This window comes from Callospermophilus lateralis, unplaced genomic scaffold, assembly GCF_048772815.1.
Source record: "Callospermophilus lateralis isolate mCalLat2 unplaced genomic scaffold, mCalLat2.hap1 Scaffold_406, whole genome shotgun sequence".
Classification (NCBI taxonomy): Eukaryota; Metazoa; Chordata; class Mammalia; order Rodentia; family Sciuridae; genus Callospermophilus; species Callospermophilus lateralis.
The window spans coordinates 131,006-152,039 of NW_027514359.1; positions in this window are offsets into that span (position 1 = coordinate 131,006).

Consider the following 21,034-nt stretch of genomic DNA (forward strand, 5'->3'; position numbering starts at 1 on the left):
ACAGCGTGTGGAGGTATTTGGGAAGCATGTTCTTATCAAGAGAAAGGAAGTATGGGGGTTTATTCTGGAAATGTACACATATCTATTTTAGGGGTAGGTGGATCCCTCCGCCTTCTCAGTTTGGAATATACACTTCTGACATTGCTCAGATCAGCATCCTAGGTCAAGAAAGTAAGAAGGCAGATATACTTCTGGGCATGCTCAACTCAAGGTCATTCAGCAGGGGTTAAAAGGTCAAAATGATGGACACTCACAGGTGGCTCACAGGAACTCTTCAGGCATGCTCAGGTCAGGGTCACAAAGATGGTGGCCAGGAATTCTCTTAGGGTTCTGGGATCAATATGATCATGAGGCAAGTTTTCTCTCTGACTCTCAAATAAAACTGAGTGCCTCAGGGGCCATGGAGATCATGAACAGCTCTTCTGAATGGTTCCCCTGAAACAAAAGAAGGTACATTCATGTAGGAATTTGGCCCTAAAAGTGTCCTTCTCACTTTGCAGCTAAGAGGTGCTTACAGATGTTTGTCATTTGGGCTGCTCTGTGTGACTGTTTTAGGACACAGGTAGCAGTTGCTCTGCTCTGTGAATGAGAGTTCAAAACCAAGTCATTTAAAATGACCAGAAAATAATGCATTCGTGAACTATAAATATTTAGGTTAGTGAGGAAAATATTTAAAAAAAAATACTTTCCTGCGTTCTTTTAAACATTCCCTCCATGTTTGATTTCCAAGTTAGACTTGGACACACTCTAAAGTCCACTCCAGTTTTATCTTACATGTTGTAGGCAGAGGAACAAAGATGGTTTCTTATCAGACCTCTCCTGCTGGACTTCCCACAGCCTTTGGTTTCCAGCTATTAACCCAGGAGACCTACGTTCACCGTCACTTTAGGATTCGTCAGACCCCACTGGCTTAGTCCTGTACAGATATTCTTATAAAGATCATTACGGAAATGGAACAATATTTGCCAATATTCCTGTGGCTTGTGGCTAAAAGATGTCTAAAAGATTGACCAGTCAAACCACAGGGGATTTCAACCATCCCCTGAAAATATTCTTTACTTAGGGCAAAACTACCCTGAGGTATGTACTTTTAACAGTATCTTACGGTCTTTGTTGGAGACTGAGGGGTGGGGTCTTTGCGGGGGGGGGGGACCCTACATGGTCAGCCATTAAGCCTTAAGTCACTTGAAAAGATTTTTTTAATAGCTCTGGATAAATGAAAACTGTGCCATTGTAACTATCTGGTTATATTCAATTAACATACACATGGGTTCTAGGTGAGTTATTTAAGATAAAACTTCAGCCCTTTCCCAATCTATTTCTCATCTATATAAACAGCAAAGAATGCTCGGTGTTGAGAGATTTAAATATCAGGAAATTTTATTTTCACTCAATGTTGTTGTGATTTTTTTTCTTCCACATTAGGGGTCTCCTGAGTTAATAAGAACTAATATAAATAAAACCAGTTTGATAGAGGTGGGGTTTTTTTTGTTTGTTTGTTTGTTTTGGTACTGGGGCTTGAACTCAGGGCATTTGACCCCTGAGCCACATCCCCAGCCTTGTTTTGTATTTTATTTACAGACAGAGCATGCAAAATGATAAATAGTTTGGACCAAAAGTCTAGGGTGGCTGCAGCCCATGAATTTATTCTGAATCTGCTCTCCCAGGCTTTATACCTCCATGATATCTGACTTCATTGTGTTCTAGTTCCATGGTGCATCATGAGACACCTCGGTACGGTTCAACAAGATACATTCCAACCATTTGGGATTGCTTCTTTAATGATCCAAAGAATTGCTAGTGAACAGAATACAATATTTAATTGTAAATGCCTCATTTCAATACTAACCCAGAAAACCATGTTGAATATCCTAATGTGCCCATTATGAGTTCTGAATATTGTCCAAAAGGAAATTTTGTGGTTACTGGAGGCTGAGATAAGAAATAGCATCATCAAAACTCTTTGTAATATAGGAAATCTTCTCAGCCTAAAAAGATGTGAACATCTTCACTCTATAAAAGCCAGAGACTGGCATTAAGTGGTGATATAGAGTTTAAGTAAAATAATTTTTTTTTGTGTGTGTATGTGTGTTTATAAAATAAGGAGACCTAGTCAATATATATATGGAGTAATTTAAATATTGCTATATGGTAGAATCAGAATGATAGATTTTTTAAAATAATTTATGAAGCAAAATAATATCTCAAAGTGAAAGGTGTTTGGCATTTAGTCTATTCATGGTGTTGTGCAAACACCACCTCTATCTAGTTCCAAAATATTCCCATCACTCCAGTGTAAAATCCTCTATCCACAAAGCATTCTCTTGTCTACCCTGTCTTCCACCACACCTTGGCAACCACCAATTACATTCTGTCTGTATTGATTTATTTGGGATCTGTCAAACAAATAGAATTATACAATCTGTGACCTTTGGTGCCTGGCTTCTTTCACATGGCATAATGGTTTTGAAATTCATCCATGAATGATGTTTGTGTGCTTTCCAACTTTTTACTACAAGTTGGGTAACCCTGATCTGAAATGTTTTGAACTGTTTGAATCAGAAGCATTTTAGAATCTAGATTTTTTTAAGGGATTTGTGGAAAATTCGCATCTGTGGAATGAAATATCTTGGGAATGAGAACAAGTCTAAATACAAAACTCATGTGTGTTCCATATACACTTTATACCTAAAACGGTAATTTTGTACAGTATTTATCATGCACCTGCATTTTGACCATGGCCCATCACCCAAGGTTATTTGTGAAGTCTTTCACCAATAGCATCACGTTACCATTCAAAAAGTTTCACATTTTGGAGAGGTATGGTTTTGGAATTTTTAAATTGGTATTCTCAACCCATACTGGAACAAGTGTCCTATTATAGGAGTCTGCATGAACTTGTTTGCATACCTCTTTCCAGTTCTTTTTCCATGAATACTGAAGAGTACAGTCATGAGGTCATATGATAACTCTGTTTAGATTTTTGAGGGAGTGTCAGAGTGTTTACCACCATGACAACCAATTAACATTCCACCAGCAGTGTACAAGAGTTCCAATCTGTGTACACCCTTTCCAACAATTGTTATGATCTGTTTTACCATATGGTTATTTTGATGGCTGTTATTAATTATTATTGCCATTCCAGTGGGGGTATATGGTACCTTCTTGTGGTTTTATTTGCATTTTCCTGATGACTAGTGAGACACCCCTACATACATTTTTTTTCAGCTTTTGTCTATCTACTTTGGAGAAATGATTAAGAGTGTTGCCTGGCTTTCAACTGGGCCACTTGCCTTTGTTATTGTTGTTGTTGTTGTTTAATTGTAGGTGTTCTTTTTTTTATGCTGGACCTTGATCAGATAGATGATTTTCAAATATTTCTCCCACTCTGAATGTTTTTAAATATTGTTTTTGATAATGTCTTTCAATGCACAAAAATTAAAAATGTAGATAAAGTCTGATTTATCTATTCTTTCTTTTGTTGTATATGCTTTCATTTCATTTTTTGGGGGGGGGATGTGTGTGTGTTTAATTTTGTTGAGCATTTGCTTTTATGTGCTTGGAATCAAATCCAGGGCCTTGAAGATGCTAGACAAGTGCTCCACCCCTGAGCTTAACCTGCAGCCCACACTAGTGTTTTATAACCACCTATATACCACACACATATATCCATTGGATAATTTTTCAGATGATCATGTTGTCTATTGAGAGAAGGTTAATTAGTCATTTTGCTTGAATGGGCCTGGTTTTCATTAAGTAAAAAAAATACCTATGATATCATTGTTAAATCACATATAATTTTTCAAAATTAATTAAAGATTAGAGGAAACATTCCCTTCCTCTAACATATATTTTACATGCAATGTAAGATTTTTTTTTTTTCATTTCGACATCACATATTGTTAAGGTCTTTGCCAAGCTTGGTACTACACACCTATAATCCCAATGACTTGAGAGGCTGAGGCAGGAGGATCACAAAGTTGGAGGCCAGTCTGGTCAAATTAATGAGATGCTATCTCAAAGAAAAGAAAAGAAAAGGGCTGGGGTTGTGGCTCAGAGGGACAGTGCCTGTGGGTTCAATCCCCAGCACCACCCACACAGAACATTGAGGTTCTATAATAAACTGTTCTAAACAATGGACACGTAGGGCCAAATAGACAATTTCCCACCCTCTCTGAGCTTGTGGGTTGATGCATAAATACAAAGGAATAAAGTAAATATAAGTAAATGTGAGCAGTCCTGAGCACTGGGGAAAGAAGCATGCTACTCAATTAGGTCAACTATTGTCACCAGGCTGAGCAGGGAAATCCACTGGCTATCTGACAATAGAACTGAGACACGAATTCAAAGTAGGGAGACCTGGAAGGATGCATTTCGGCTTGAGCAAATTACAAATCTGCAGGTCCTGAAATGAATGAAGACAAAAGATGTGAAATTTCAAAATACATCTCCTTTCTCTCCATGCAATTGCTATCTAATAATGTGTCTTCTAAAACCTCAGCTAACTATAGCACAAGGCAGGTGAAGGGTCAACCAAGCACGAAGGGTTGAACCAGGGGAGCGTCTGGGAAGATCTCTTTCATAGTAGAGAAATATTTAAAACAAAGGGTAACAAAAAGCCAGCTTCATGATAATGAAGCAGGCATGGGGTAGGTGGTATCTTGTAGATCAGACCCTAGGTGTAAAAATATGTGGGCTCTCCAGACAATGCTTTGGAGCTGCAACCTTTGTGTTTTATGGCTTTTAAAATTAAAAACAGATCCGGTGCTCATTTATTATTTCCTAAATAGAATCCAATTCTGAATGTAGGGTTTGCTTGAAGACCACCAAAGACCAGTGGTCTGGGTGGCAGGGGTGACCCTTTACTCTTACTATTGCTCCAATATTCAAGAGGTGAGCTGGCAAGAGAAGTATTCAGTTTTCTGAATTTTAAGCCCTTGAAGAGCTGGTGTTTCTAGAGGACTCCTTAATGACTGTATTTCCCAAGTGGAGAGTGTGCATCTTTTCTGTAAATACCCCAATCCAGCTATTAAGCTGCTATCAGGATAGGCAAAATTCTGATAGAGTCTCCGAGAGTACCCCTCTCCATGACAGTCCATGACAGTCCGTGTATCTAGTTCTCTTCCCTTGAGTGTGCCTCCAATTTGGGAATAGGAAGGAGCACTCTTGCATGGGATTATGTCCCATTATATGGCAAATGATGACGGCAGAATCCTTTCTGTGATTGTATGATGTTACTCCCTTTTAGCCCACTCAGGAGAGAGAAGAGAGAGGTACTAAGACCTGCTGGGACCCCAGGAATTCCCAAGTTGCCTGATGACCCTATAGTGAGAACCTGAAGTCAGAGCCCATCTCTGTGCCTGTGAGAACTTGGAGACCTCAGTTATGGAGCGGCTGAGACATGAATCTCTCCCAAACAGCTGGAGTAACCCAGGAAGGACCCCAGTATTCAGGTGAGTCAGCCACCATGGCAGACACCTGAATCTCAACTGTGTGGCCATCTTTGTTTCTGTAGGAGTGAAGCCTTGTTTCCCTCTATATCTCTGTACAGAGGGGAATTTTTAAATCTAGGAAGTGTTCTAATACTGCATATTATGGAGTGAACTGGGTACTCCCCCAAATTCTTATGGTAAAGTCAGACAACTCAGTTGTTCAGGGTGTGACTGTATTCGGAAAGAGCATCTCTAAGGCATATGGAGTCAAATAAGGTCATAAAGGTAGGTCCTCATCCAACATGCCGGGTGTCCTTATAAAAGGTAATTAGGACACAAATACCCACAGGTCAGACCACATAGAGACAGTGACAGGTCAGCCATCTGCATGCTGGGCAGAGAGACATCAGAAGAAGCCAACCCTGCAGGCACCTTGATCTCCTACCTCCAGCTCCATAATTGTAAGAAAATAGATTTCTGCATTTTGCGCCACACAGCCTGGGCTCTTCTGTCATGGTAGTCCTAGCAAATGAATATACTGTGTAATATTTGAAAAAAAAAAAAAAAACAAATAATGATACTAGTCCTGGTCACCATTCATAATGGAGGTGAGGAGTGTGAGGTTCTCAAAAGTTAAGCAACTTGGCTGGCACCACATAAATCTTGCCATTATAAATGAAAACATTTCATTTTTAATGAGAGTAAGCCTATCATCTATTATCCTAACTGGGGCATTTTCAAGAATCTATTTGGCACTATTAATAACTTCGGTGGGACAACAGGTATCAAACAGGTCAAATATCTAACAACAACAACAACAACAGCAACAAAATATCCCAGGCTCCCTGGGCACAGACACACACACACACACACACACACACACACACACACACACACACATACCACTGCTTTCTTCAGTGGTTTGAAACACTGTAGCTATAATGAGAGATGTTTTCTAAATTGTTAACAAAATGTTGCCAGATCATACATCAGCTCCTCTTTCAGTATCCACAGGGAGAAGTGTCTAATTTTAGGACCTAAAGGCATTGAACTTCTCCTGAGCCTTGAGTTGCTGGCTTGGAATTTAGGAAGGGACAGAATATATGGCTGACATGGTTCACCATTCAGTTAGGAGGCTGGGAGCTTAGCCCAAGCGTGCATGCAGATTTTGCAAATAGAATACTCAGCATGGCATGCCACTTTCTTATTCTCAGTGTGAGTTCTTGTCTTCACTTTATTTTCTGATTTCTCTTCCACCGTTGCCCTTTGGGAAACTTGTGATGTTTCAGTTATCCTGAGAAACTATCGGAATCTTCTGGACTCAGGTTAGTTATAGGAATCAGTCACTTCCTCACCACGATGACTGTCCACATGGTGACTGTTGAAACTTGGCTTTGCTACTCGGTGCCAGGACCAACCCCTGTACACCTATTTCCTGACATTAGATCACCCAGTGTCTTAGACGTTTGTAATGGAGATTTATAAGACTGTGCAATTCTTTGGAGTTTCTTCGGTGAGTGGAAATGTGAAAATTTAGGAACCATCTGGAAGAAGCCCACATGAAATTAGAATACCTGCACATGTTCTTTGGGTGAAGCGAAGGGAAAGCAATTTTCCTTCTCTAAAATAAAACTGTACAATTATGATTTTTTTTTAAATAATGAGTGCTAAACTATAGCAACACTATAGGTTGCCTGTAATTATAATGTACCACTATACTGAAATTACACTAGATCAAAAAGAATAATTCTAGGTTTATTGCATTGTGTGTCCCATGACTAAATATAGAACTTCATATTGGCCTACTGCAAATATGCAGCTGATTAAACATGGGGAAAAAAGTGCAATTCATTGGCAAGGTTTCAGCCAAGCACCCTTGCTGTGTGATTCTGAGTATTTTTTTTTTCTGAGACATTTAATTGTTACACACCTGCTTTATTTCTCAGAAATACATAGAAATAGGGCTTCCTAGTGTGTTTGGTCCTGGCCTGGGACTAAATGAGCAATTGTATTGTGATTCAATCTTGGACTGTGACCACATACTTCTTACTTCAAAGAGACAAAAGGAAAAAAAGAACTTGGCTATATCTCAGCCTTCATTCATCGGTAGATAGACATTGAGACTTTCTTTTGTTCAATTCATGGGGAAAATATGTAATATTGTATACCTGAATGTACATAGAAAAATTTAAATCGGCCTTATGGAAGGAATTGTTGAAATTCGTATGTTGAAAACTTTACACAGAGATATGGCCTTTAAAGAGGCAATTCATGGGAAATGAAGTCATAAGGTGTGGCCCTGACTCAATAGGATTTGTGTCATTATAAACAGGAGAAAGACAGTCCAGACATGTTCAGAGACATAGAAAGGCATAGAAGAAGTGTGATCATCCAGCCAAGAAGAAAGTCAAGAGGAAAAACCCAATCTGCAAATACGTTGACCTTGAACTTCCAGTCTCCAGAGCTTTGAGAGATACCATCCTTCTGTGGGAGACACCCTGTCAGTGGCAATTTGTTATTGCACCCTGCAAAGACTCATGCAGAGGGGAAAGAAAACCGATGAGGTATACGTTTACAAAGTTTTTCTCTAATACTTTGCAAATTATATTATGAACTTAATAGCAGACCAAAGGGTAGGCAGACTCTGAGTTGTTGTTATAACCATGTTATAAACATAGAAGCATTTAACCTCACACAGGTTAGTTGTTGACTGGGAGCTATAAAAATGAGAAGAAGAGAAAGAACTCATCCTCCGTGGATGTTCTAGATCTAACATCTAATTCTTTTATTTTTTCCTCTTGTGATTTTTGAAGCATGCATTCAGACAGATATGCATGCTTTATCTACATAGAACATGATAGATTTTACATGGCCATATGTGGTTCTCCGGGTCTCCTTTCTACCCAGCGATGTGTTTTGAAACCCACACAAAGTAGGTTGTAGTGAAAATTAATTGTTCATTGTAGAATCAGAACAGCAATGTCAAAGTCAGACATAATCAGTCCAACCAAATAAAACCGAGCTCCACAGGATTCAGGTGAATACTCTAGTCACTATCTATGAGCAGTGATTGTTCTAACTTATTCAAAACCAACACATTTAAAAAAATGTGACTTAAATGCTATTTTACATGAACCACTACTTGCTGAAGATTTGATGATGACTTTTTTTTTTTTTTTGCACCAGGGATTGAACCCAGAAGGGCTTAACCACTGAGCCACACATCCAGGCAATTTTTAAAATATTTTATTTAAAGGCAGGGTCTCACTGAGTTACTTAGGGCCTCGCAAAGTTGCTGAGGCTGATTTTTTTTAAATTAATTTTTATTGTAGGTTGTTCAAAACATTACATAGTTCTTGATATATCATATTTCACACTTTGATTCAGGTGGGATATGAACTCCCATTTTTACCCCATATACAGATTGCAGAATCACATCAGTTGCACAACCATTGATTTACATATTGCCATTCTGGTGTCTGTTGTATTCTGCTGCCTTTCCTATCCTCTACTATCCCCCCTCTCCCCTCCCCTTCCCTCTTCTCTCTCTACCCCCTCTACTGTAATTCATTTCTCCCCCTTATATTTTTCCTCCTTTCCCCTCACTTCCTCTTGTATGTAATTTTGTATACCCCTGAGGGTCTCCTTCCATTTACATGCAATTTCCCTTCTCTCTCCCTTTCCCTCCCACCTCTCGTCCTTGTTTAATGTTAATCTTCTTCTCATGCTCTTCGTCCCTACTCTGTTCTTAGTTACTCTCCTTATATCAAAGAAGACATTTGGCATTTGTTTTTAAGGGATTGGCTAGCTTCACTTAGCATAATCTGCTCTAATGCCATCCATTTCCCTGAGGCTGATTTTGAACTCACCCCATCCTGCCTCAGCCTCCTGAGCCTCTAGGATTACAGGCATGTTCCACTGTGCCCAGCTCGATTTGATGCATTTTGATGATTTTTAATTTTTATAATGGTGTTCTTGGAACAATTTTTAATGGAACTATGAAAAGAGGTAATTTGACCCAGAGGACAATGGAGGCACCATTTTCTGAGCAGGTGTATTTCTTCCACTCAGCGTGTCAATGTCTTGTTTATTTTGGACAGGAGCAATCTAACTGTGTGAAGTTCAGCATTGGAGGTGGCTGCCCAGGAGGTGGTGGCTACATGTTATGGGAGAATGAGACTTTTGTTGTCCTTACTGGTTCAAGGGAAGAGATTGTTGGAAGCCTACTTGTATCTACTGCTGAAATTGCATAAGCAAAATGAAAAGACCTGATCAAACCTTAAGAAAACTCCAAAATTAAGTGAGTTAATAATCTGGGATTCCATAGAATAAAAAGATGTTAAAAGTAGATTGAACGGCCATGAACTTGAGGAACTGGGCACAGGATCCAGATGCCCAGCCTTTGGATACTAGGGATTTGGGGAATCAAGTGAGAGGAGACCTGGATTGCCTAGGGTGTTTCTCTCCCACCCCCACCCCCCATCTATCTATTCCATCCACAGATCTCATTGGTTTCCATTTTCTTTGCTAATTACCTGGACTACCACAGTGGCCACTTCTTGGACTCCCTTCTTTTTCACTCTTGGTTTTTGCGTAAACACAGCCTACTACTAGACAAAAACTCACACCTGCTCACCCCCTGTTTAAAAATGTGCAGGATCCCCATTAATCTTAGGACATACACTGCAATCCCTCACATAACCTACCTGGCCATTTGTGGTCCAGCACCTACTCGGGTCCCTACTGTGTTACAGCTACAACACAGGTTGTCTTTAAATTCCATTGAAGCTGGACTCCTTGTGTCCTGGGTCCTATCCCACCCAAATTCTCCTTTCAAAATACCATTATGAGTCTCCTACACCTGTCCAGCTGAGTTCCTTTTTTATTCATATCTCATGCAGTTATCCTTTCCTAAAAGAATCTTCCCTTATTCAAACAAGGACAATTTCTTTAAGTTGCTTTCATGTGGATGACTGCATCCTGCAAGTCTGTCCACACCACTGCATATTTGCATATGTTGCATAACAGGCAATCCCTAATACGCATACCATGCTATGGAAGGGCCTTTCATGGTAAGTAGAATACAGTTGGTTTTGTCATTTCACTAAAAATTTTACCTTGGTGCTGTCAGTAAACCCTAAATAATTTAATACGTTAATCTTTGTTCCCTCTCATTCTAACAGAACTCTGCGCACATAGTAGGTGTACATGATCTTTAATGAAAGTTTCAGTGTCCAAGAGAAAGGCATGAAGATCTTCATTTATATCCTAGGGAAAGAAAAAGAAAAAGCGATGATAGGATCTATTGTGGTTCTTAGATACGTGTGAGATATCCAGTATTTAGATACGTGCTTAGGTATTCAGATGTATTTCCTAAGTAGTATTTTTCTTGTCTTTCCTATTGAGCCACCTCTTAAGAAGAGTTTAAGGATGGATGCAGCTATCTTAACTAAAAGATTATCTTGTCAGAAAACAAAGCTTGAATTTTGTCAATAATGTCTCCTGCCTTAATTATGTATGAAGTTCTAAGAAACAATCATGTTTTAATAGATTTGTCTGACTAATTTGAACTTTCAGTGATAGCAAATATTAGATAAAGAGGCTTTATAAAAAGGATAATGGGGACATCCATCTTGAAGTATATGCTTTCACCCTGAAGAAGAGACGAAACCGAAATAATGTCCTTAATAAGACAATTTTAAAAATATGTCAGTGTGAGTTTGCAGGGTTCTTCGGTTAATAGGTATTTTACCAGATTTGTATTTATCTGAGCAAGATAATTCACCTAGGTTGGGAAGCAGAATAGTTCCTTTGTTTGGGGTTAAGAATAAACCAAATAGACAAGGCTTTAAAGAGTTATTAGGTTTGCAAGCAATGAAGCACATGGATTTCTTGTGTGGAACACCCCCCCCCCCCCATTATTTTGCACAAAGAAGATGGATTTGTTTTCATGATGACTTTATTTGCTTGGATCTTTACCTGAAACTTACACCTCCCACCTATTAGGCCCTAAGTTTTCCTTCTTGTATGCTAGTTACATGATCCTTTTGTTATGATCATTTCTAAATCAAGACATAAACTGGGGACCTATTGGATTATGCGGGATCTGGGAGATGTTCTCTTCTTTCCTCCCTAACTTTAAAGCTCATAAAATGGACATTTTCGTCCCCAACTGTGGAGATAACTCTCGCAATTATTTCACAAGGTAGTTAACAAGACACCGATGAAACTTGACAATCACCCAATATTCTGACTGAATGTTCAAATCGAGGCCAGAATTTCACTGTTTTTCATTAGTGCAATATTCATTTCTCCATGACCTGGGGAGAAACACATTTTCTCTTGAATGTAGAGCTCATGGTACTGAATTTAGCCAATTCCAGATAAGTCCTAGAGTTCATTATAACACGCCTACCTTGGAGTGAGTTAGGTTGACTTAATTGCAGCTATCTTTCCCCATGTTAACAGCGGCACTGAAAATAATTGAATACAGTCTGGGGTACTTTACCCATTCTGTGAACTCCAGAGAAATCCCAGATAAGCCACAGAAAGGAAGCAATATATGAACAGGCAGGAGGTCCACGCTTTTTAGCATCCAGTGTTCAGCCTTCCCTGGGGGGGAACAGAACGAGATACGCAAAGGCTCTCTCCTTTCCTCCTCCTCAAAGCTTCCTGGATGCACTTGGAGTTCCCATGCACACGAATGGCCTTTTGTGACTGCAAACCCCACGAATGTTATTACCAAAAGCTGACAAGGTTGGCTGTTAATCATTTCATAATCGCCTGTCTATCAGAGAGTTGGGCATTGTGGTTATGATTTTATAAATAACCCAAACAGGGTCATTTCAACCTCTGCTAGATGTTCATTGTAGGGTTCATAATCTTGGAGTTACAAATGTTTTAGCAGTGAAGAGACACAAATCTGCCATCACAGTCTTGGCTTCTATTTCCCATCTGGTTAGGGAGGACAGGGCTTCCAACCCTCGAGACTCATTTTCTCTCCTAAGTTTATTTCCAGTGGTCCCTGGGCTGCCTTCTGTTACTAACACTGTCTGTTTCCATAAAGTAAGTGGAAGTTGCTTTTTTTTCTGTTGTTCTTATTTTTTTAGCTAAAAATATATAAAAATGTTTAGCAATATATATTGCAAAATATATACATATTGCAGTATATTGCAACAATAAATATGTTGCGAATATATATATATATATATATATATATATATATATATATATATATATATATATAAATTACAATATATCAACAGATAGATATATTGCTCTATTGCTCTTTGCCTTTGGGATTTTTTTTTTTAAGATCTGTGGGGTCTTGCAGTACCCTTTAAGCCTTTGCTCACACATCCTTTAATTTGACCTTCTTTTAGGACATAATCAGTACCTGGCATTTTTACTAATTATCCCATTTGCCTTTTTTAATGTAACAGGTAAACCAACATTAGAGAAACCCCGGGCTTTCTGTTCATATTTTCCCCCCAATTGCTAGGGGAGACAGCTCTCTCAAAGGTCAAGTTAACTTCTAAATTAGTTTGGCAAACATTGTATCTACAGGCCATTTAAAAGAAGCACCAATATCTCCACCGGAAGAACAGAACTGGGTCACCAGCCCCATTAGTTCATCGCGGGCAATTTTTCTTTCATGTGCTGAAAAGGAGAACAGCAAGACAGAGGCTCTCGAAATGCAAAAATCTCCCTTGATTGGTTTGTGTTGGGGAAAGGAAAATGTGTACCTCAGAAGTGATTAGTTTGTGAAGCCTGAGCTTTCAAAGCTCTGTGCATCCCGGCAAATTCTGCAGATGCTCTTTAGTTCTGCTACCAAAAAAACTGTCATGGAAGATATGGATTTTACAATCCCTGAGCACTAGAGTAGAAACGATTCTCTTAGGCTCACCACTGTGTGCCTCCTGAGCTGGCACATGCTTGGTTCAAGCTCTGATGATTCTCCCTGCCCTGAAATGAGAACAAGAATCCTTCCGTCCAATTCACTGCCAATGATTTCACATGGCTCAGAATTCAAATGCTAACAAGTTTAATGAGAGAACAATTGTCTAACATTGAGAAGGGGTGGCTTGAAGGAGGATCAGGTTTTTGGAGATGTACGATATTCCAGGTGTTTCATTTCTTTTCTGCCCAGTCAATTTTATAGGCTCTTTGTCTGTTATCACCAGAAAGGAGCAAGACTGCTTGAAAAGAGGAGATTTCCTCTTTGTTCTCAGCAGGGCAGTAATGACCAGTTCCCAAACCTACTGGATTTTAATCTATTACAAAGAGAATTAAAAAGAATTCAGGGTGAGATCATGCAAGAACAGTTTCAAGGATCACAGAAAATGAGACCCTTCTTTGAAGGGAACCAGAATAGAATCCACTGGCAATCCCCACCTAGGAAAAATCCTGGAATGAAGACAAAAGGAAGGGAAATAAAGAGGTGGATGGGTGAGTAGATGGGTGGGTGGATAATCAGACAGACAGATCTAAAAGTCCATCAATTTATATAGATAGAAAAAAAACCCATCACCAAATGATCATAGCATTTAAACAAAAGAGTAAATGAGAAAACAGAAGCAAAAGGAATCCTTTCAAAATAAGGACCTAAAGAAGACTTGAAACAAAGAGGTCTATTTGGTTTAACATTCCTAGAGATTAGCTCAGTAAGTGCCTCAGTGAACACATGGATGAGTGAATGAATGGCGCTTTAAAGCCAAAAGAGATAACTGACCTTAGTAAGTTCAAAGGACAGCATTTTATTATTTATTTATTTATTTTGGGTACAGGGGATTGAACTCAGGGGCACTGACCACTGAGCCTCATCCCCAGCCCTATTTTGTATTTTATTTAGAGACAGGGTCTCACTGAGTTGCTTAGTGCCTTGCTTTTGCTGAGGCTGGCTTTGAACAAGAGATCCTCCTGCCTCAGCCTCTGGAGTTGCTGAAATTACAAGCGTCCGGCACTGCGCCTGGTGTAAGTTTTGATGTTTTGTTTTTTTTTTTTGGCACCAGAATTTTTTTTTTAATTTCTACTAGTTAAATTGCCCTAAATGGGCCCATTTTTACTACAAGTAACAATGTATAAGAGTACCTGTTATCCCTCAGCCTCAAACCAACAATCTCAGATTTTTAGAAGATCTTGCCAATCAGACAGGTGAAACATAGTTCTTATATCCTGACATAAGTTTTTTAGTTTGTATTTTTTTTAAAAAATGTAGACTTTGTGGGTGGCAACACACACTTGTCGTCCTAGCTACTTGGGAGGCGAAGGCAGGAGGGTCACAAATTGGATGTTCACCCAGACAGCTTAGTGAAGCCCTAAGACTAGGGATGTAGCCTAGTGGTAGAGCATCTGCGGGTCCAATCCCCCAGTAATACAAAAACAAAACAAAACAAACAACAACAAAAACAAACAACAACAACAAAAAATAGTATCCTCTATTGCTTTTCCTAAATTTTTCCGCACCATGCAAAAGCAAGATTGCTTTTTCTTATTGGTTCATAATAGTCACATATAACATTAGGATTCATTTTGACATAGTTGTAAAGGTGTGGAATAGAATTGGCTCTATTTTGGTGCCCAGTACTTCCCTGTATCTCTCCCTCCATTCCTTTTCTTCCACTCTACTGATCTTTCTGCTACTTACTTACAGTTTTTGTTGTTGTTGTTGTGTGTTAGCTCCATTGAAATAAGACCCAAGCAACATTAATTGAGCTACTTGTCTTGTAACGACAAGAACATTCTCTCTGGGGGGAAAATGACCCTACACTGCAGACCTTCATGACGCTGAATTTCTCAGAGCATTCCATCTCAGCCTTTGAGAGAAAAATCTCTCCATGTCAGGCAGGTGGCCTAGTTACAAGGATGGATGCTAATGTCAAGTCTGTGATCCTGTGCATGCAAAGAATAAATACTGAACAATTGTAGAGTAGTGCATGGTTCACCATAAGCCTGAAATTATCTCCAAACTTACTGATCATTTAACTGTCTTCACTTGCTGAATTTGCTGACTAGGTCCATATCTTTACCTGTCATTGGTCCCTAAACAGGTGCCCTTGAACTTGAAAAGCAGGGTTGCATCCTAGTTATCAGGTCAGACACAGACGGTCCTACTTTGAACACCAATTTATGTGTACGACTTGGATAAGATGTTCCATCTCTGTACCTCAGTTTCCTAATAAGTAAAATGGAAACTATAATAATTTTTTATATTTTGCAATAATGATAAGGTAAATGAGAAAAAAAGAATGCTTTTCATAATGCCTGTATGTATTATGGTATATCTCAGGGCAATTTATGAACAACAAAATTTTCTTTTGTTCACCGTTTTGGTAGCCGGAAACTTCAAAATCAAGGTGGCAGCTGAGTATGAGTCCAGTGAAGCCTCACTCTTGATGTCTAGTACTGTCCTCACAAGGTGGAAAAAATTAGGAGGATGCCTTAGACCCCCTTTGGTTAGGACACTGATCCCATCATGGGGCGCTATGTCTGGTGACCTCCTAACAAAAACCTCTACTTCTTATTACTGCTCCACTGGGGATTACATCTCAGCAAAAGAATTGTAGGAAGATACAAAACCTGTAAACCATAGCAACTGCAAGAATTATTATCTTTATTGTTCCATTCAACCTCAGATAGTCCATAGTCTCCAACCCCAAATCCCCAAATGATACATGTGCCTGGTGCATTTACCCTGTATACTGAAATTCTTCCTGAATGTGTATCTAACTACCTACATTTGATAGGATCTTCTCTCGTTTGACATACTGACTTTTTTCCCTATTTTTTTTATTGGTGTGTGAAAGTTGCACACACTGATCACATTGACTTTCTATCCATACGAAGAAACAGAAATCAGAGAAATTATGGGACTTGCCTAGGAACACATAGGGGTTCAGGTCTGAAAGCTGATTTCAGGTCGTGACGCAGAGCTTTTTATTTTATTCATGTTTGCCTTTCCTCTGCTATGGTTTTGTATTATTTTTTTCAGCGTTACATATTTGCAATGGGTCATCCACCAAAGACGTCCTCCAACGGTGAGTGAATGTCTCAGAGATTTACACCTATTTTTCTTCTCTTTTGCACGGACAAAAACATCCAATCTAACAAAATGTATCCCATGGCCTTGTAATAAAATATTCGTTAAAATGAGTACCGCGTAACCATTCATTTTAGACTACGAAGTAAACACACGGCTGGTACCTGCGGAGCAAATTGATGTTTTTCTTACTGCTATTCCTTTGTTACTTTTCTCTGGTGAACCCAAAGGTCTCCCTTTAATGCAATGGTTCTAACCAAAGAGGTAGAAGGAAACAAGAAATGCAAATCATCATCCCAACTGGTACACCTCCAATTTCTTATACTCCAATGCAATTAGCTTCCCTCAAACACTAAGCATTTTCACCAAAACTTGCTCTTTCATGCAAAGAGATTAGTTTCATCCATACATCAACTTTACCAGTCACTTGGCACATTGACACATCCATGACCCCCATGGTGCCTCTCAGATATTCACACGTACCCACATACACACACCATTGCACATACCTTGGTAAGCCTCATCATTTCATGCTTAGGAAGCTAACTAAAAATAATTACCTCTGTCGATGACTCAGGGTGGCTGTTTATTATTCTTTGGGAAATCAATATTTAAGCAGACCTGGGACAAAGCCCACTTTATCCAAAGACTGAATTAGTATATTAAATAGTGTGTTGCACTAATGCTCTATTCCTTGGATTTAATTAATTATAGTGTGTGTGTGTGTGTGTGTGTGTGTGTGTGTGTGTGTGTGTGTATTTCCATAGTAAAGTGCAAACTTCTGGGAAGAATTGATTGCTGACAAAAATAAAATACCTCGTGTCTATTCAGCAGCCTGGGTATTATTAGACCAGAAAAGGTTCTGGTGTGAAATGATAGAAGAAAAAGGATACGAGTTTGGAACTAAGATGGTACTTCACCCAGTGTTCTGAGTTCTGTATCGTCTCTCTTCTGAAGCTGGTCTCTCCAAGGTCAGCAATGACCTTGTAAACACTGAACCTTCTTCACATCACATTCTCTCATCCTTCTAGGCAGTCATGTACAATGCAACCCCTTTACCTTGATGCCCTTGCTTTTACACATTATTTTGTCCAGTGATATGTATTGGGGCATCCTGTTTGGTGGGACCAATCTCAGGACTTGGGAACAGAGTTAGGGAGAAAATAGCTATAAATCTCCCTGTCCCCTCACCCAGAGTTGTTCCTTCCACCCTCTCTGCATTCTTGTTCCTCAATTCTTCTACCTTGGCTGCTTCTTTTCCCTCAGAGCTCTCCAACATTTTGACCACCTCTGCCCCTGCACTCTTTGTCTTGAGATGTTCCTTTGGGTGGACACACCCAGAATAGCTCTCTGCCCATCATTTCTCCACCAAATGATGCCACCGTTAGGATACATCTGTATCTCTCTGTAGCACCAACTCGAAACCATATGCCCCCTGGGCTAAGCTTCCTGGAAACCTTCCATCTACATTATCTCTTCAGGACCCATGAGTTATATGATGGAGACCTGAGATGTGCCTCAAAAGCTCATGCGTGAGTAAATGCAAGAATGGTCTCCAGATGGAATGCTTGGATTGTGAGAATAGCAACCTAATCAATGGATTAGTCCATTGATATGGACTAACTGGGTGGTAGCTAGTTCAAGTGGCTGGAGGAGGTCGGTCATTGGGAAGGTGCCTTTGGGGTTTATAATGTGTCCCTGGTGACCTGAGTGCTCTCTCTCTGTCTCTGTCTGTGTCTCCTCCCTCCTATCACCTTCCCCCATCCCCTTTCCTTCCTGAGTACCATGTCCTGAGCTGATTTCCTTCTCCATTCTCCATAATGGGCCTAGAGCAATGAGATGAGTTGTCTATGGCCTGAGACCTTTGAAACCATAAACCATCTCTAGGTTGTTCTTCTTAGGTCTTTTGGTCCCAGTGATAAAAAAGCTGGCCAAACACCATGGTTAAAGGGACTGTGGCTCCTCTCTGCCACATCCATCCATCTGTCATAGTTGTGGTTCTGTATTCCAGTAACTCGAGAATTCATTCTCATTATCTACCCCAATTTCATCTTCATTAATACAGTAATTTCCCAAGTGGCTCTTCTGTCTGAAATTGCTCATTTATCCAGTCAAATCCAGGCTCCTTTGCACATTAAATTGCAATTGGATAATTTTTTTGCTGGCTTTCTCGAATGCCCTCAACTGCTTTCCTTAACCTGTGGAATAAATGTCTTGACTTTCCGTCAGGACCCTCTAGGATGGATGCCTTTGGATTTTTTTTTCCCTTACAATTTCCATGTCCCATGGTTCAGTTACACACAACTACTTTCCTCCAATACATTTGGAGTCTGAGTATTCTCCTAACCTTTGCAGGCTAATTTTTTCTCTCCTACTTCCTAGAGTGGTGCATTTCTACTATCCTTACTGAAATCGTCCCTGTGTGGTCTTGATCAAGTAGTATTGTCCTAAACACTCATACTAGAGTTAAGCCATGTAAGTTCATGGATTTTTTTTTTTTTAGAGATTTGATACTTTTCTCCCAAATCATTTAACTGACTTTTTATCAGACAGCTGACATATTTTAATATGTGTACTAATCCCCTTTGGGTTTTATTCTTTCTGTTTGTGATTCCTGGTGCCTGGTCATTTTTCTACAGAGGTGACTCCCTTTTTATGCTTGATGTGATGGTTCCTTACAATCATTACTAATTGTCCCACATGAGTTCATCATTTGGTAATTTGGTAATAATAGTAGACATAAGAATGAGAGTGTTGTCCTACGAGTACATTCAGGGTGGGTTGGATGTCCTAATCTTTTGCTTTTTCATTTTTTATTGGTCTTTTTGAGTTATATATAACAACAGGATTCATTTTGATAGACCTATAAAAGCATGGAGCATACTTTATTTGAATCCAGTCCCCAGAACTCCCCCCTATCCCTTCCCTCTGTTGATTTTTAAGCTATTAACTTCTATATTATTTTTTTAGATTAGTGTCTTGGAGATGTACAGGATGGTGAGATTCAGTGTGGCCTATTCATACGTGAACATAGGAAATTTAGGTCCATCCTGTCTTCTGTCTTTCCCTGTCTCACTTCTTCACCTCCTCTTGAATCCCCTTGGTCTGTTCCACTGATCATTTTTCTGTTTTCTTTTTTTTTAATACCCTCCTCTTGTTTTGGATTAGCTTCTGCATATAAGAAAAAAAAACAAAAACAATGGACCTTTGACTTTTGGGGTCCTAATCCTAATCTTATTTTGGGGGGAGTTAGTACCAGGGATTGAACTCAGGGGCATTTGACCACCGAGCCACCTCCCCAGCCCTGTTTTGTATTTAATTTAGAGACAGGGTCTCACTGAGTTGCTTAGAGCCTCCTAAGTTGCTGAGGCTGGCTTTGAACTCGCGATCCTCCTGCCTAAGCCTCCTGAGCCACTGGGCTAACAGGCATGTACCCCTGCACCCAGCGCCTAATCCTAATCTTATAATTAGTGCTTTGTCTTGATGACATTCTTGGACAGACCTTCGTGGTTCACAATATCAGGAATGTACTCACCTGTATTCTCTTCTGTTGTTTTTGTGGTTTCTTTGTTTAACTGAGTTACGTTGGTATAAAGTGTGAGGCAGGTGATGCTTGTGTTTCTTTCCAAATGATCCACCACTTAGTTCACACTGCTATTTTAATCCCGTCTTTCTTCCCTGGCTTCATGTTTTATATTTTTTGGTCAAAAAAATTTAGTCCCCTCTGTCCATTTTCTACTCTGGCTTATAGTGGGAGAGATAATGAAGTGTTATTTTATTTTATCAAATGTTTTGGGAGAAAAAAATCTCATTTCACTCTTCCTTTGAAGTCCTTCATCATAATTGTTGTTCTCTACATAAACTTTATTGCTGTTTTGGCCTACGGTCAGTCCTCAATCTTTGTGGCTGTGTAGTATGGAGTCCCCTTGGGTGACTCTCTTTCTTAGGATCCCACATCCACCAAGACCAGGAAATGACCCAAATGCCATTTTTCAAAAATTTACATTCTGAGATACTATCCCATACCCTTCAATCAGTGCATGCTCTTCCCGTTTTAAGTCACATACTTATTTCCCGCTGAGAGACTCTCACCCGAATGACTCAGACTCCACTGACCTTATTCTCTCCTTCATAATCATCCTACAAAAGAAGGTAAACTGCAATTGGAAATTTTTTCGAGCAGGAAGATAATTAGAAGATGATGTAAATACATAAAATCAGAGAGACCCTGCTGCATCCATGATGAAACCTAGATGGTCTCAGCAGAGGACCAGCATACTTGGAGAGTGTGTGATGGCTTGCACTGCGTGGTGGGTGGTGCCTGGATGGGAACTCTTAGTGGACAACAGGTAGTGATGTCAGCTGCACTAACACACCTGGTTACACTAACACACCTGGTTACAATGGTGCAGCCTTGCCTAACGAGCATCATCCTGATAGATCAAGGCAGTCCCCTGCCACTCAAGCAGATCTACTGACCATCATCATCAGCAACCCAACTATAAGTTTGTCATTCAACTCCCAGATGCCACCCCAGACTGATTGGATCCCAATCTACATCCTC